The sequence below is a fragment of the Phyllobates terribilis genome, unplaced genomic scaffold (genome assembly GCF_046119375.1).
Source record: "Phyllobates terribilis strain yellow unplaced genomic scaffold, ASM4611937v1 Scaffold_62__1_contigs__length_8034531, whole genome shotgun sequence".
NCBI classification, from domain to species: domain Eukaryota; kingdom Metazoa; phylum Chordata; class Amphibia; order Anura; family Dendrobatidae; genus Phyllobates; species Phyllobates terribilis.
The window spans coordinates 1352528-1371549 of NW_027362822.1; positions in this window are offsets into that span (position 1 = coordinate 1352528).

Below are 19022 nucleotides of genomic sequence, written 5' to 3' on the forward strand. Positions count from 1 at the left end.
TAAAGTGCTGATACGTAACAGAGCTGGGAAACACATAGGTCCCGCAAGCTGAGGAGCGTGTACTCCAAGAAAAGGCCCTACTACAAGGTCAGCCAGCGCAGGACAGAGACAAAGTTAGGCCTAGCTCCAGGCAGGTCAGAAACTTACTACGCAGAGGCAAGTAACAGGAGGCCCTACACCCGCTCATTGAGGAGGATCCTGACATGCACCCTTCACCCTACAGTGCTCTGGGATGTGCCTGAATTTCCATCAGTAAAAGGTACTGAAGTGACTTTCGTGTGTGCTCCTGTTCTTGCTCTGACCCAGCTGGGTCCCCTCTGACCTGCATCCCCCTTTCCGTAAGCTGCCCTGAGGCGTAGCTCCACCTGTGGGGAGTGATACCATCTAAGCTGCCTTATCACCGGCCTCAGTGGACTGCCACAGCGCTGGTGAATCTCACCAGAAACCACAGGTGGCGTCTAGTGTTGAGCATTCCGATACTGAAATATCGGGTATCGGCCGATATTCGCGGTATCGGAATTCCGATACTTAATTCCGATACTTTTGCAATATCGTATATCGGAATCGGAAGTTCCCATAATGCAATGAGCCATTTTCATTTTATTCAGCCAATGAGGATCCTAAGTGTGGGCACATCCTGTTAGGCATGTAGGCATCTTAACTAATGGCATGGCTGTGATTGGCTGCTGAAATGATGTCATGATGCACTATAAAAGCCGCCGCCGCCATTTTGAGCTCACTCTGCTGTGAATTCAGTTAGGGATAGGATGCTGTTGTTCTGAGGGACAGTTTTAGCTACCTATTTGGTCTATTCTGCTTTACCCAAGCTACTTTATAAATCGCTGTGCCTTGCAGTGCTAGTGCACAGTTCTCTGTGCTGTTCACTGCTTTCTGCAAGGTCTGTGTGTGTGAGTGCAGCTCACCCTGTAGTGTGTGCTTCAACCCCGTCTGGTTGTAGTGCACTCAGTGTGTGTCACTGCCTCATACATTGTCCTTTTTTGCCAATTCATAATTTTTCCTGATATCTCCTATTAGTGTGGTGGTTCCATCCGTATTCAGCTAAATTGGTTCCAAACACACTATATAGGAGTAGTTAGAGGAGCCTTTCTGCAGCATTGGGCCCTGCAGCCCCAGCCAGATTAGTATTAGCCTATTTTTTGTAGCCTCATCTATTGCATTGTAGGTTACCTTCCTACATTGTAATAGCTACAAAAAGTTTGTGATACTATCGTTATTACATCTTTAGGCACATCCAGTGTCTTTTTGTGACAAAAAAAACCTAAATAAAGTTCACCAAACACTCCACTTTACAGTTGTGTAGGCCACATTAGCTCATATTAAAGTCTAGTCTACACTTTATAAAATTAGTGTTTCTTATACCTGTTAGCAGCTGTTCAGGAATAAGCACACTAAGCCCTTAGTACTTTTCTGCCTATCTTTATCAGTCTACCAAGATGAAGAAGGCAGGGAGTAAGGCATGTGGTCGTGGGCGTGGAGTTTCTGCAGGGAGAGGACGTGAGGATTCTGTGCCTGCAGGGAGAGGACATGGGGATTCTGTGCCTGCTGCGGGCACCAGTGACTCAGCATCCCCCAGTTTTAGCAGGGAACAGTCCTTTATGTGCAGCTTTGTAGGAGCTAGCCGTACCCCACTGCTGCGGGAGGACCAAATTGAAGCCGTTGTTGGATGGATGGCAGCTAACGCATCGACTTCAATTAGTTCCTGATCCTCTCAGGTCCTGAGCACTGAAGAGCACCCATCTGTCTCTTCACCACCTGCCAAATTGCCCAGGCAGTCAGAGAGCCCTGGACAGGAGCCATCTCTACTTCTGTTCTCTGAATCTCTTGGCTTGGAAAGAGGGGGCCAGCCAAGCAGAATTCGAGAATTTGAAGAAGAGGTAGTATGCAGTGATGCACAACCGTTTTGTCTCTCTGAATCTGAAGAGGCAGGTGGGCCAGTGCCTATGGCCAGCAGCACACCTCAGTACGCATCTGATGATGAGACTCAGGTGCCACTTTCTGGTGCGTACTGGGCTGTCGAGACTACCCAGGAGAAGCAGTTGTTTGAAGAGGGTGGTGTAGATGATAAGGTCCTTGACCTATCATGGCGTGAGGGACAGGAAGGTGGTGGGAGCAGCTCTGAGGAAGAGATTCCCCGAACAGCCCAAAAAGGAGGGAGAGGGAGGGGGCAGACTTGGTTGCCTGTAGCCTCCACTTCGGCACCCATTAGGAGCATGGCTCTTCCAAAAGCGGGCGCTTCCAAGACTTGCAGTGCCTGGTCCTTTTTTGACACAGTTGCAGATGACATTTGCTTTATCAAATGCAAGCTGTGTAATCAGAAGGTGAAAAGAGGGAAAAGTGTCAGAAACCTCAATACCACAAATATGTGGAAACATGTGCGGACCAAGCACGTGGTGGAGTTACAAAAACACACTGAAGACCTAGGCCAACCTACAGCGCCTCCTACCACCTCTTCAGCTCGTATTGTAGCCTCTTCCTCCAGCTCACACACAGCTGGTTCGGCTTCCTCACAGGATCGCCATGGAAGAATCTCTGGCACTGTTGTACAGAGACACAGTGTCATTCCACCCACAGCACCACTTTCCCAGTCATCCTCACACTCCCAGGCCAGTCTACAGCCATTGTTAGCACAGGCATGGGAGAAAAGGTGCCCATACTCAGCATACCACACCCGAGCACAGGCTCTGAATGCTGGCATTGCTAAACTACTGGCCCTTGAAATGCTATCATTCAGGCTGGTGGAGACTGACACATTCCGTAACTTTATGGCATTGGCAGTCCCACAATACAACGTGCCCAGCCGCTTTTATTTCCGCAGGCAAGCCGTCCCTGCCCTGCAACATCATGTGGAGGGAAAAATTAAACATGCGCTACAAAACGCCGTCAGTAGCAAGGTCCACCTGACCACAGATGCGTGGACCAGTAAGCATGGACAGGGACGATACCTTTCCCTCACTGCCCATTGGGTAAATGTTGTGGAGCCGGGTACAGATCTTGAGAGTGGCGCTGTACGTGTTCTGCCAACTCCAAGGATTGCAGGAATCCAGTCTGTACACATTGACTCCTCCTCATACTCCAGTTCCTCTGAATCAGCGCTGCAGGAGCCGTCACGGTCTACCTCCACATCGACCCGTGAACGGTTACCTGTTATGATGACTGATATGAGCACAGCCGTGGCCAACAGGCCGTATTAAAATTAATTTCTTTGGGGAATCGAAGCCACACAGCGCAGGAGCTCTGAAATGCCATCAAGCAGCAGAGCGACGTGTGGTTTGTGCCAGCGAATCTCCAGCCAGGCATGGTAATGTGTGACAATGGCCAAAATCTGGTGGCAGCTCTGGGCCTAGGCAACCTCACTCACATCCCATGTCTGGCACATGTGCTCAACTTGGTCGTGCAGAGTTTTTTGAGGGACTATCCGGATCTTGATGCACTGCTTCACAAGGTCCGCATAGAGTGCGCTCACTTGCGGCGTTCCAGCAATGTAAGATCACGCATTGCAGCTCTGCAGCGCCGATTACGTCTTCCGGAACATCGCATCATATGTGACCTATCCAACAGGTGGAATTCAACGTTACATATGTTGGAGAGGTTGTGTGAGCAGCAGGCAGCAGTAATGGAGTACCAGCTGCAGCAGGCGCAAACAAGTCGCAGTGCGCGCCGTTCACACTTCACCACCACTGAGTGGGCCTCTATAAAGGACATTTGCCACGTTTTGCGTGCCTTCGATTATTCCACGTGGATGGCGAGTGCAGATGATGCACTAGTCAGCATGACTATCCCCCTTATCTGCCTGCTTGAAAAAACACTGCAAGCATTAAGGGACGAGGTTTTGGAAGAGGTGGAGGATGAGGAGTCACAAATGCCATCTGCTTCTCTACAGTCTACGTGGTTCCTCACAAAGGCCTAGGCAGGGGACACTTTGTGAGGAGGATGAGGAGGAGTCAATGGATGAGGAAGACATCTGTCCAGAGGAGGGAGGTACACAATGCTCTAGTAGTCAGTATCTAGAGCGAGGGTGGGGTGATGCAGAGCAGGCAGAGATCACGCCTCAAGCAGGGGACAGAGTTTCTTGGCAAGTTGGCAGTCTGCAGCACATGGTTGATTTCATTCTGCAGTGCCTGAGAAACGACCACCGCATCGCCCACATTCTCAACACGGCTGATTATTGGGTGTCCACCCTCCTAGATCCTCACTACTGGGACAACTTACAAAGCCTCATAAAACCGTTGAACCGGGAGCGTAAAATGCGGGAGTACCAAGACGCACTGGTGCATTCCATGTTCTCCATTCCAACCGAGAGCAGTGCTGCTAGTGCTTTACAAAGCAGCTCAGTGCGTCGAGGCAGTAGAGGAAGCTCTGCACAAAGAGGGAGGAGAAGCAGTGCCTCAGCACAAGGCAAGACCAGTATAGCCGAAATGTGGCAAAGTTTTGTGTCACCGCCACCACAAATGTCTACACCATCACAGACGGCTCCAGTCAGCAGGAGGCAACGTTTCCGTCAGATGGTGACAGACTACATGTCTTGCCCTCTTAGTGTACTCCCAGACGGCTCTTCTCCCTTCAAGTTTTGGGTCTGTAAGCTGGATACATGGCCAGAGCTTAGTCAGTATGCATTGGAGGTGCTAGCTTGCCCTGCTGCTAGTGTATTATCGGAACGCGTCTTTAGTGCCGCAGGTGGTGTACTAACAGACCGTGGCATGCGACTATCCTCCGATAACGTTGACCGGCTTACTTTTCTCAAAATAAACAAGACCTGGATCTCTCATGAATTTGCCAGTCCTCTTCCAGAATAAATAATTGGTTGGCAACAGTATCCAGGTCTCCTGTTCTGTTCATGTTTCTACCACCTGAACTGTAATCCCTGAGCTCCAACACCGCCAGTTGGCGCTCGGAAGTGCCGTCTGCACAGTCAACACTTGCTGCCGTGTTATTGGGGTTCGGTAACGTCAGCTGTTCCCCTGCTGTGCGGAAGGCAATTTCTCCTGCTCTGTCCACATTCTCATTACTACAGATTATATAGTTGCTCCAATTACACCTCTGGCTCCTCTGTTTTCAGTATTATCCCTAAGCTCCAACACTGCCAGTTGGCGCTCGGAAGTGCCGTCTGCACAGTCAACACTTGCTGCCGTGTTATTGGGGTTCGGTAACGTCAGCTGTTCCCCTGCTGTGCGGACGGCAATTTCTCCTGCTCTGTCCACATTCTCACTACTACAGATTTTAAAGTTGCTCCAATTACACCTCTGGCTCCTCTGTTTTCAGTATTATCCCTGAGCTCCGACACCGCCAGTTGGCGCTCGGAAGTGCTGTCTGCACAGTCAACACTTGCTGCCGTGTTATTGGGGTTCGGTAACATCAGCTGTTCCCCTGCTGTGCGGACGGCAATTTCTCCTGCTCTGTCCACATTCTCACTACTACAGATTATATAGTTGCTCCAATTACACCTCTGGCTCCTCTGTTTTCAGTATTATCCCTAAGCTCCAACACTGCCAGTTGGCGCTCGGAAGTGCCGTCTGCACAGTCAACACTTGCTGCCGTGTTATTGGGGTTCGGTAACGTCAGCTGTTCCCCTGCTGTGCGGACGGCAATTTCTCCTGCTCTGTCCACATTCTCACTACTACAGATTTTAAAGTTGCTCCAATTACACCTCTGGCTCCTCTGTTTTCAGTATTATCCCTGAGCTCCAACACCGCCAGTTGGCGCTCGGAAGTGCCGTCTGCACAGTCAACACTTGCTGCCGTGTTATTGGTGTTCGGTAACGTCAGCTGTTCCCCTGCTGTGCGGACGGCAATTTCTCCTGCTCTGTCCACATTCTCACTACTACAGATTTTAAAGTTGCTCCAATTACACCTCTGGCTCCTCTGTTTTCAGTATTATCCCTGAGCTCCAACACCGCCAGTTGGTGCTCGGAAGTTCCGTCTGCAAAGTCAACACTTGCTGCCGTGTTATTGGGGTTCGGTAACGTCAGCTGTTCCCCTGCTGTGCGGACGGCAATTTCTCCTGCTCTGTATACATTCTCACTACTACAGATTTTAAAGTTACTCCAATTACACCTCTGGCTCCTCTGTTTTCAGTATTATCCCTGAGCTCCAACACCACCAGTTGGCGCTCGGAAGTGCCGTCTGCACAGTCAACACTTGCTGCCGTGTTATTGGGGTTCGGTAACGTCAGCTGATCCCCAGCTGTGTGTCCAGCAAATTCTCCTGCTTTGTCCACATCCACTGTACTACTGATTTGAAACCTCCTCCAAATACACCTCTGGCTCCTCTGTTTTTAGTATTTACCCTGGGCTCCAATCCCGCTAGTTGCTGCTCAGAAGTGCCGTCTGCACAGTCAACGCTTGCTCCAGTGTTATTGGGGTTCAGTAACGTCAGCTGATCCCCAGCTGTGTGTCCGGCAAATTCTCCTGATTTGTCCACATCCACTGTACTACTGATTTAAAACTTGCTCCAATTACACCTCTGGCTCCACTATGTTTTTAGTATTTACCCTGGGTTCCAGCACCGCCAGCTGTTTCCCCGCAGTGTCGTTTTCACGGTTACTCCCTCCTGCCCAGCCTGGTTCCAGCATGCCAGCTGTTTCCGGGTAGTGTCAACGTCACTTTGCCTCCAATGCGTTGTCCTGTCGTGTTGCGGTCGGGTTAGCCGACTCTATGGTGCCTGCAGTTTAGGTGACTTCTATGTGGGCTGCGGGATCTGGCAATGAAGGCTGGTTCCATAGTGCCAATAGGACAAGCACCCCCTGTAGGACTGTGGGTTTTGGTAACTGCGGCCGGCTCGCGGCCTTGAACTTTTTTTTTACATGGGTACCTTCTGCTACCCATCCGGGTTCCAGTACCGTCAGCTGGTTCTCGGCAGTGCCTTTGAATTAGGTGCCTCCTTCTCGGTATCCAAGTTCCACCAACGTCTGCTGGTCCTTGGTAGTGCTTTCTGACACAGGTACCTCCTGCTTAGTAACCGAGTTCCAGTACCGTCAGCTGGTCCTCGGTAGTTCCATTGGCTCTTATACCTTCTGCTACCCATCCGGCTTCCAGTCCCTTCAGCTGGTCCTTGGTAGTTCCATTTGCTCTTGTACCTTCTACTACCCATCCGGGTTCCAGTACCGTCAGCTGGTTCTCGGCAGTGTCTTTGGCACGGATACTCCCTCCTGCCCAGCCTGGTTCCAGCACGCCAGCTGTTTCCGGGTAGTGTCAACGTCACTTTGCCTCCAATGCGTTGTCCTGTCGTGTTGCGCTCGGGTTAGCCGACTCTATGGTGCCTGCAGTCTAGGTGACTCCTATGAGGGCTGCGGGATCTGGCAATGAAGGCTGGTTCCATAGTACCAATAGGACAAGTACCCCCTGTAGGACTGTGGGTTTTGGTAACTGGGCCGGCTCGCGGCCTTGAACTTTTTTTTACATGGGTACCTTCTGCTACCCATCCGGGTTCCAGTACCGTCAGCTGGTTCTCGGCAGTGCCTTTGGATTAGGTGCCTCCTTCTCGGTATCCAAGTTCCACCAACTTCTGCTGGTCCTTGGTAGTTCTTTCTGGCGCAGGTACCTCCTGCTTAGTAACCGAGTTCCAGTACCGTCAGCTGGTCTTCGGCAGTTCCATTGGCTCTTGTACCTTCTGCTACCCATCCGGGTTCCAGTACCGTCAGCTGGTCCTCGGTAGTTCCTCAGCCTTCTTGTACCTTCTGCTACATTTCCAAGTTCAAGCTTTTTGAAATGGTTCTTGGTAATCACTCTGGATCTCCCTGACGAGGACCCTGAAGACGAAGACCCTGAAGACCAACCCGAAGAAGGCGAGGACCCCGAAGACGAGGACCCTGATGACGAGAACCCTGAAGACCACCCCGAAGAAGACGAGGTCCCTGAAGACGAGGACCCTGAAGTCCACCCCGAAGAAGACGAGGACCCTGAAGTCCACCCCGAAGAAGACGAGGACCCTGAAGACCACCCCGAAGAAGACGAGGACCCCGAAGACGAGGACCCAGAAGACCAACCCGAAGAAGACGAGGACCCCCGAAGACGACGACCCTGAAGACCACCCTGAAGAAGACCAAGAATATGACCCTGAAGAAGTTGACCAAGAGGACAAAGAAGAGAAGACAAGCACCAAGATACAGAAGAACAAGAGACAGAAAACCAAGAAGCAGAAATACAAGCAGCTGCAGAACAAAAAGCGGAAGAACATTAAGCATAAGACTAAAAATCAGAGCAAAAGATAATATCTAAATTATAAGCAGAAGATGACTAAGCAATGTATGGGGGTGAGTCCGTTCCTCCTCGTGGTGCCCCTGGAAAAGACCTGCTGCTGCAGGCCAAACTGAACGCGGACAAATTCTGTTGTAAATCTTTTGTGACGGGCAGAACGAAAGGTGTAATGTCCAACCTTTTATAGATAACAACTACAGGAATGCCTGCCACAAATAAGAATATGATGAAGATGAAGAAGTAGAATATGAAGAATGTAAAAAAAAAGAATAATGCAAAGAAGGTGAAGAAGAAGAAGAAGATGAAGAAGGTGAAAAAGAAGTGGATGAAAAAGATGCTGATGCTGAGGATGATGAAGGAGAAAGTGTGGGAGAAGTAAAAAAGAAGGTGAAGAGCATGGAAGTAGTGAAACATAAATATCTGACAAAATATAAAAATACTTAACATAGTCAATATTTCCGTAACTCAGAACGTCTTAAAAAAATATTAATTCCTGCTATTCTATTTGATTGGGCTAAACCTCTATGGCTTTATTGTCTCCCCCACCTCCCCCAATACATTCTACATTATTCTTAGTTGTTTTCCTTCATGTAGAATTAACCTACAAGGAAAGAAAGGGTTTATTTTCATTCTGATTATTTCTGTCCCATTGACTTGCATTGGTTTCCGGTATCGGAATCAGCGATATCCGATACTTTTTCGGTATCGATCCGATCCGATATTTGCCGATATCGGAAGGTATCGCTCAACACTAGTGGCGTCACAAACTTTTATAAAACTAATAAACAAACCAATCCCTTTTTAAAAGCTGACCCCAGAGTACGGGCACGGGAGCCGACCACCGCGACATCCCCAAGGTCAGGCAAAAAGGCCCGGGTACCGAGTCATCCCCATCCCCTGGGCGAGTCAAAAGCTCCTTAATAGAGAAAGTTGGTGGATTTATACTTTAAATACACGTGTACCAGTGGGTTTAAACATCAGACATGATTTGATGTATCATTATGAATGATCATTTATAGATTATTATTATATATATGTTCCTTTTTTCTTCTTTTCTTTTTCTTTTGGATTATTTACATTTATATACATTGTTTTTATGCTATACGATTTTAACATGGTATGTGTGTTTAAATTGCTGATTAACTCAGCCTTGAACAGGTGCATAGCAGGACATGACATATAAATACCACTTCCTTGCTGTTTTTTTGCTATGCAATGATTAAGAACCTTTAGTTCGAAACACGTTTGCTGTTCTTCTCTAAGGTGGACTTTTAAAATATATTTTTTGTATGACCCAATAAAAAGTGGATTTTAGAAGATTTGTTCAGCTGGATCTTCCTGGTTCCTCATGTTCGTCTGGTAGCACTCCTGGCTCCCTGCTGTTGATCTTCTAGGTGGGTGAGCTGATTTTTTCCTTTCTTTTTCTGCCATGTGGCGATTGGTCATCCACTTTCGCTGCCCCTTACTCAATAAATTCACAAACATCTCCCGTCGGTTTGGAGTCCCATTATGCCCAACCAAAAACATAGGCCCAACAACTAAAAAAAATCGTTCTTAGGCATCGAAATCGACACCACAGCAAGGTTGTTCCGCTTCCCAACAGAAAAAATACCAAAACATTACACCTGATCTAGTTTTTTTGCGCAGTATGGAAAGTAACGCTACAGCAGATGCAAGTATTACTAGGTCTCCTCGTGTTTGCCAGCCGGGTGATGCCAGTTGGAAGGGTTTTTTCTCTTCATTTATCGCCCGCAACAAAAGGGGCATCTAAACCGAGTCATACAATCAGAATCAGCAGGCAGCTACGGGCGGACTTAGAGGTGTGGAAAACCTTCTTATAATCATTCAATGGTCACACGTTATTTATGTCAGCAAAACAGTCCAACATTGAACTAAGATTATTCTCCGGGGCGGCAGAGGCGGGCGGATATGCAGCGATACTAGATAACTAGTGGTGCACAGGCTTATGGCCTCCGTATTGGGCAGAACAAGTGCTGACAAAAAACAGACACTCCTGGAACTATTCCCAATAGTGGTAGCAATAGAAATATGGGGCGCGCGCCTGGCTAACAACAATATACTCTTCATAACAAAAAACACCAGCCTAGCGCACTTCATTAATAATATGGCATCATCGTCTCTCCCAGTGCTAGGCCTACTACGCCGGCTAGCATTCCTGTGCCTAAAACACAATGTATGGGTCCGCGCTAGCCATGATGCTGAGGGGTCTAACGCTGCTGCTAACGCTTTATCACAATTCAATTGGCAGATTTTCACAGAGCTCCTCCCCAACACCCACCCATCGGGCAACAGTTGCCCACCCTCCCTATGGGATCTAGTGGAGAATAGTTGATGGCATTAATAAGAGCGTCAGTTGCCCCGTCGATGTGGCAAGCATACGGTAAGGCATGGGAAGAGTGGACATGACTAGTAGCAGGCAACGGGTTGACCAATGTGAACAAGCCAGATTACAAGTCACCATAGAATTTCTCCACCAGCTAATGATGAGGGGCATATCAGGGGCGTCAGCGCAGCAGTGGCTGACCGAAGTAGCATTTCACTTCCAACTACTGAATTGGGGACATGTGACAAAGAGATTCAGACAATCCATAAAAGGGTGGAAAAGGGGTCAGCCAAGTCAGGAGTGTAGACGTCCTGTCCCGTGTCACTAAAACTGATTTCTCACATCATATCCCTAACACCATTAACATGATTATCACAATTCGAAGCAACACTACTGTCTACTGCATTTGCGATCACCTTCTTCGGGGCGCTATGCATAAGCGAATTAATCCCTCAATCCAAAATTACCACCAGTGGAGGCTTATTACACCAGGACGTAGTCATAGCCAATAACGCAATACGTCTACGCATACGCAAATCGAAAACAGTTCCAGCGGGCAGGGGCACTTGGGTACTTCTACAACCCACAAATGGTACGCTGAGTCAGGTAACAATAGTAAAAACATATATAACCATCAGATCACAAAGTAATTTCTTCCTATTACACATTGATGGAACGCCATTATCAAGATACCAGTTCCAAGCTATATTTAATAAATGTATAACATCGGCAGGGAACCACCCCAAAGATTATGGGACACACTCATTCCACATAGGCGCGGCCACGGAAGCAGCAAGAGCAGGACTGTCACAAACGGAAGTTCAGAGGATAGGGAGATGGCGTTCCACGTGTTTGGCGAGATACATAAGACCGGACTTGTTATCCTAACGTGGTTTATTTCTTTTACAGGTGACGCTAAGCCAACAGTGTGGGTCATAGGCCATTCGTATGTATATTGGGCAGAAAAAAGGGCGAAAGTCCGCCCAGGCGGGAGGAAATTAGAGTTTCATAACACATATTTGAACTGGAGAGGTATTAGAGGCCTGCAATGGCCACAGGTACTAATGGAGGTAATCAAGTTAGGGAGAGAGGCAAGAGGTCCATTCATCTCAGTTATACAGGCCGGGGGAAATGACCTAGGTTATCACAAGAGCGCATAACTAATGGCAATAATGAAACTAGACACTGAGCGCTTCAGAGAATTTTTCACAAAAATAGTCAGAGATTGTGCCGAGCGTGGTATGGCAAGGTGCGCGAGACATCACGGCCATCGAACGGCAAGGCGGCTAATAAATATTTGGACGCCAAAATTTATAAGAGACAGTGGCTGTGTAGTGATACGACACCGACAACTGGAAGGAGATAAAGCAGGCCTCAGATGGCCCGACTGTGTTCACTTAATGGATATTGGACTGGACATACTCCTGTCAGGACTCCAGGACGGAGTGGAACAAGCGTTAAGAGTGATGGATAGGGGTCAGAGTCCTGCATACGAGTACGCAGAATCCTCCGTGGCCTGGAAATAGAAAGGACATGTTGGAGAGTTACACTTGTTGGCCAACTTGCCGTTGTGGAGACTGGAGACACAGGGCATGCTGCAACAAGCTGAATTATTTTAGAAATAAAATGCCTTTCTAATGTAATGAGTATAAACAGTTAATAAAGCTGTGACCGATCCTCACCCATCCAGTTGTAAGAGTTACATGATTGTATTGTCAATGAAAGGGGGGCGGTAGGGGGCTGAGCGTCTGGGTTTGGTTGGGGGTCACCACAGTCTGCCTAGGCTAGATGCAGTTAAAAATCATTATTAGATACACAGGCGGTGCAGCTTGCATCGTAGCTGGGTTACTACGCTGACTAGCAGACACTGAAGCTTTGGAGCAGACCTCTGAGTAACAGCTCTTCAGACTCAACCATCTGTGTTACCCCAAGCCATAGTGTATGTAGTTTCTTACGGTTAAAAAGGGGGGGGATACTCAACCCGCCTGTAATTGATGATGCCAACGTCAGGTAAAACACAGCAAGGGGACTCCAAAAAGAGTTTCCATTTTTTCCAAAAATTTGGGGCACAGACAGTACTTAAGTGGCATCAATTGCCCCAGAGTTACTTAAAACGGTTGGTGAGGTGATTTTAACAAATTCTCAAGCTTTTAGTCTCCCCAGGATGACACAAGGGTAGAAAAGTCCTTGAGGTTCCATGACTTGTTCATCTTTATAAAAGTGAGTCTGTCTACATTGTCAGTGGACAGCTGCGTGCGATTAGCTGTCAGCACACCACCAGCAGTGCTGAACACACGTTCAAAGAAAACAAAAATTATTATTAATTTGAAAGCTGGTGGAGCTTAGTATAGATGGCCTAATAGAATGAGTACCACACACTGCTACTATGCCCAAAATTATTTTCCAGGCAAGATGCAGCTAAAAATTATTATTAATTTGAAAGCTGGTGGAGCTTAGTATAGATGGCCTAATAATGAGTACCACACACTGCTGCAGGCCCCAAATTATTTTCCAGGCAAGATGCAGCTAAAAATTATTAGTAATTTGATAGCTGGTGGAGCTTAGTATAGATGGCCTAATAGAATGAGTACCACACACTGCTACAGGCCCAAAATTATTTTCCAGGCAAGATTCAGCTAAAAATTATTAGTAATTTGAAAGCTGGTGGAGCTTAGTATAGATGGCCTAATAGAAAGAGTACCACACACTGCTACAGGCCCAAAATTATTTTCCACGCAAGATGCAGCTAAAAATTATTAGTAATTTGAAAGCTGGTGGAGCTTAGTATAGATAGCCTAATAGAATGAGTACCACACATTGCTACTATGCCCAAAATTATTTTCCAGGCAAGATGCAGCTAAAAGTTATTAGTAATTTGAAAGCTGGTGGAGCTTAGTACAGATGGCCTAATAGAATGATTACCACACATTGCTACTATGCCCAAAATTATTTTCCAGGCAAGATGCAGCTAAAAGTTATTAGTAATTTGAAAGCTGGTAGAGCTTAGTATAGATGGCCTAATAGAATGAGTACCACACATTGCTACTATGCCCAAAATTATTTTCCAGGCAAGATGCAGCTAAAAGTTATTAGTAATTTGAAAGCTGGTAGAGCTTAGTATAGATGGCCTAATAGAATGAGTACCACACACTGCTACTATGCCCTAATTTTTTTTCCAGGCAAGATGCAGCTAAAAATTATTAGTAATTTGAAAGCTGGTGGAGCTTAGTATAGATCACCTAGTAGAATGAGTACCACACACTGGTACAGGCCCAAAATTATTTTCCAGGTAAGATGCAGCTAAAAATTATTAGTAATTTGAAAGCTGCTGGAGCTTAGCATAGATGGCCTAATAGAATGAGTACCACACATTGCTACTATGCCCAAAATTATTTTCCAGGCAAGATGCAGCTAAAAGTTATTAGTAATTTGAAAGCTGGTAGAGCTTAGTATAGATGGCCTAATAGAATGAGTACCACACACTGCTACTATGCCCAAAATTATTTTCCAGGCAAGATGCAGCTAAAAATTATTAGTAATTTGAAAGCTGGTGGAGCTTAGTATAGATGGCCTAATACAATGAGTACCAAACACTGCTACTATGCCCAAAATTATTTTCCAGGTAAGATGCAGCTAAAAATTATTAGTAGTGTTGAGCCACCCCCGTAGTGTTCGAGTTCGGTTCGGTTCGTCGAACACCCGTGTGTTCGCCGAACTGTTCGTCGAACTGTTCGTCGAACACCTTCGAACACCGTTAAAACCAATGGCAGGCAAACAAAAACACATAGAAACACATAGAAAACACCTTCAAAGGTGTCCAAAAGCTGACAAACTGCTCTGAAGACACAACTAACACATGGAAAAGTGACAAGTACATATAGTCATGCGAAAAGAAAAGAGGTGGAGGAGTAAAAGGAGGGGAGACACAGATATAGGCATGTCATGCCCTTCTAAAATCCAAAAAGTGAGAAGCCGACACGTTCAGTCCGCTCCTGCCCGTGCCACCTCCGTGTCGCCGGGTTTGTGCCAGAGCCGCGGTGAACCCTGACGGCCAGCCCCCCTCTCCCAATACTGGTACCTGTCCGCTGGTGGGTCGAGCGAGCCCCCCTGTGGTGGAGGCAGCTCTAAGATTTTTTATTTAAATTGTCTCTCTAATTTGAATGAATACACTTTAAATCCATTTACAAGGATCTATTGGAGGGCAAGTCTGATGCCAGCAGCCACGTAATTCCAGCTCCAGTTGCGTCCACTAAAGCTGCTGCAGTTAAAAAGCTTTTATAAGGATCGAGCTCGGCTGTCCACCGCAAGGCATCCTACTGCCAGGCCCAGCCCCTATGCCTTGGGGTGCCTCCTGATGCTCTTCACTGAGTATCCCGTGGTCCCGAAGCATTTCCTTTGAAAAAATTAAGTGTCCAAACTACAGGTGGTGTAGCTTGCTTAACAGCCGGGATAATCCGCTGACTAGCAGACACTGCTACTAGGCACAAAGTATTTCCTGGGCTAGATGCAGTTAAAAATTTGTAATTAGATACTCTCGTTGGATGCTGAGAAAGCATTCCATAGAGTCTCCTGGCACGCCATATATGATTCTCTTAAAAAGCTTGGGGTAGGGGTCTAGGGGACCCTTTTATAGCCAAAATCACGGCCCTGTATCGCAATACGTCACCTAGGCTGAAGATAAATGGAACTGTATTACCCTGAGGGCTCGGTTGCTACAGAGGTATTGCACCTCACCCAGAGGTGTGACATCTCACTCTCAGGTAAGGATGGAGTGTGGATCAGGACCCGACACCTGCATGCATTACACCACATTGCCGTGGGGCAGGGCGACCAATATGCCCCTGAGATGGGCACGACAGTCCCTGTCCCTGGCTGGAGTGGGGGGAGGGAACACTGAGGAAGGGGAACCCTGTAGTGCAGGAGCAGGGAGGAAGCAGTTCCTGGGTGCATTGAGAAGGGAGTATAAAAGGTGGGCACCATCTTAGTTCAGTGCAGAGAAGTCTGAGCAGAAGTGGCAGGGAGCAGGGGCTCTGCATGAGCTCTGCTCCGGAGGCGGGCCTAGTAACAGAGGCCCAGGCCTGGAAGAGGGAGAAGGAAGGAAGAGGAGCGGAGAAGGCTCCAGGAACGAGGAACGAAGGGATCCCAGGGGTGCGGACGGGCGAGTCGCCACCGCACGCCCGAATCCACCTGCGTGGAGGGGTCAGGCCAAAGGGGGAGACCGGTCCCCGAAACTAGTGGAGGCAGGAAACGACCCTCAGCTAGAAACAGGAGGCTGTGACATTTTATGTGGCGCAGCCCCTCGCTACACCCGCTAGGAAGGCACCACATAGTGTCAGGGAAACTGGCGCCAAGTTTACCAAGAGGAGGCCCGAGGCAGCCGGACAGAAGGGTTGGTAAGAAAGGCCAGACAAAGGACACACAAAAGGGGGCCTGTGAAGCGCTCCAAAGTTATCTGGGAGTTGTCTGAGCCCCTCACCTGGTGAGCACAGTACGACGTGGGCAGCCGTTACCTGCAGACGTGGTCTGGATAATAAGAACTGTGAGTAAAGGCCCTGGACTGCATCACTGACTCCGTGTCGTTACTGCTGCTGCCCTGCACCATCACCCCCATCCTCCGCATACACTGCCCTGAGGCTATACTCCTCCCGTGGGGAGTTATGCTACGCTCTGCTGCACCCACAACACCAGCCTCAGCGGTCTGCCCTGGAGCGGCGGTTCACTCTGACCGCAATCCACGGGTGGCGTAGTCGGACATTTAAACATCAAAACCACATAAATAGTTCTGCCACTGGTTTGACCGCCCTGAGCCACGGAACCGGGTCGCCGCCACGGAGACTACAACCACCAGCATCCACCAAAAAGGGTCCGGCTTCGGGTGTCCCAAGGCCCAGGGGGCGCGTCAGAACATTTTCATCACCTTTCACAATCACCAATGGGACAAGGCAGGGATGTTCTCTGTCCCCTCTCTTATACATCCTAGTGATGGAGCACCTGCTCTTATCAATTCGCCATAACCCCAATATTAGGTGGATTGAGGTGGGAGGCACCGAGTACAAGTGCTCTCTATTTGCTGATGATGTCCTAGTATATATCACTCAATCACATATATCCATCCATGCTGTTATGGCTGAAATAGATCACTTTGTTGCATGGTCAAATTTTAAAATCAATGCAGCGAAGTCTGAGGCCCTCGATGTCTCCCTCCCCAAATCCATATAGGATTCCATCCAGTCCAACTTTCCCTTTGCCTGGCCCTCACAGGGTATCAAATACTTAGGAATTCCTATTCATAGAGACCTCTCCCATCTATGTTATCTTAATTTTGGGCCCTTTATTGAACAACTCCATACAGACCACGGTTGGCAAGTTAGAACTGTAAGATTCACTACGTGAACCACTGGTGTTTTGTGGAAAAGCACATGTACACTGTGTTCCAAATTATTATGCAAAAAGTGTTTAGGAGTGATAAGGGAAGAATTTGTTTGTTTGTCAGTTAAACTCATTGATGGTGATGTGTGTCAGGGCTCTTTATATCACTGTAAGCAATTGCAGACACCTGTGCTAATTAGTTTGGCAGGTGTGTCCAATGAAAGGCAAGACTACTTAAGAAGGCTGTCTCACATTATTAAGCAGCCTACATTTTCTGCCAAAATGGGAAAGAAAAAGGATGTGTCGGCTGCTGAGAAGCAACAAATTGTGGAGTGTTTAGGTCAAGGCATGACTACAATCAACATTGTGCGATGATCAGGATGAAGTGTCTTGGCAATCAAGAAGTATGTAGCTGATTCACAGTACACACGTGTGCGTGCTGATAAGGGCAAATTGAGGACTCTTTCCTACAGGCAATTACGTCAGGTTAAAAGAGCAGCGGCAAAAAAGCCTTGTCATAGCAGCAGACAAGTTTTTGAAGCTGCTGGTGCCTCCAACGTCCCCCGAACAACAAGATGCAGGGTCCTTCAGAGGTTTGCAGCTGTGCATACGCCATCCTGTCGACCTCCTCTATCCACTTCACACAAGCAGAAACGGCTCCAGTGGGCCAAACATTACATGAAGACTGATTTCAAAACTGTTTTGTTCACGGATGAGTGGCGTGCAGCGCTCGATGGTCCAGATGGATGGAGTGGAGGATGGCTGGTTGATGGACACCCCACGCAAACACGGCTACAGCGCCAACAAGGAGGAGGTGGAGTAATGTTTTGGGCTGGAATCATGGGGAGAGAGATTGTCGGCCCCTTTAGGATCCCTGAAGGCGCTAAAGATGAACTCCATAATGTATGTGGATTTTCTCAAACAGCACTTCCTGCCATGGTTCAAGAAGAAGAACCGTGTATTTCACAGCAAGATCATTTTTTTGCATGATAATGCACCATCTCATGCTGCACATAAAACATCTGCATCTCTGGCTGATATGGGCATAAAAGGGGATAAACTTATGGTGTGACCCCCATGCTCCCCTGACCTCTACCCCATTCAGAACCTCTGGAGCATCATCAAAAGGAGTGTCTATGATGGCGGGAGGCAGTTCACATCTAAGCAACAGCTCTGGGAGGGTATTCTGTCCTCATGCAAAACAATTGAAGCAGAAACCATCCAAAACCTGACAAATTCAATGGACGAGAGAGTTCAGAAGCTCCTTTCGAACAAGGGGTCCTATGTGAAAATGTAACATCACCTAGAATAAAGTTATGAGTTGAAAACTGTTTGATTTCAGTTTCTAATAACCTGCTAATGCTTATAATTTCAAAAATGACCATTTTTTTGGTCTTTATTAAAATGAAAAGGTTGATCGAAAAGTTTGGGGGATCTAAGAGTGTGGCAACCCAGTAGTCATGATTACTTTGAAATCTGACAATATGAGGGTCATGTTGCAGGTAGTGCAGCAAGAAGGCACTTATGTGTCTTGCGCATCACGGAGCCCCAAAATTATTTTCCGGGCTAGATGCAGCTAAAAATTATTATTCATTTTAAATCTGGTGGAGCTTAGTATAGATGGCCTAATAGGATCAGTGCTGCACACTGCTACAAAGCCCAAATTATTTTCCAGCCAAGATACAGATAAACATGATTAGTAATTTTAAATCTGGTGGAGCTTATTATAGATGGCCTAATGGAATCAGTGCTGCACACTGCCACAAAGCCCAAATTATTTTCCAGCCAAGATACAGATAAACATGATTAGTAATTTGAAAGCTTAAAACGGTTGGTAGGGTGATTTTAACCAATCATCCATCTTTTACTCTCCCCAGGATGACACAGGGGTAGAAAAGTCGTTTCGGATCCATGATTTGTTCATCTTTATGAACGTGAGTCTGTCTACATTATCAGTGGAGAGCCGCGTGCGCTTATCTGTCAGCACACCACCAGCAGCGCTGAACACACGTTCAGACAGAACGCTGGCTGCGGGGCATGACAAGATCTCCAAGGCGTAAGTGGCTAGCTCCGGATTGGAAGCCCAAAAAGAGCAAG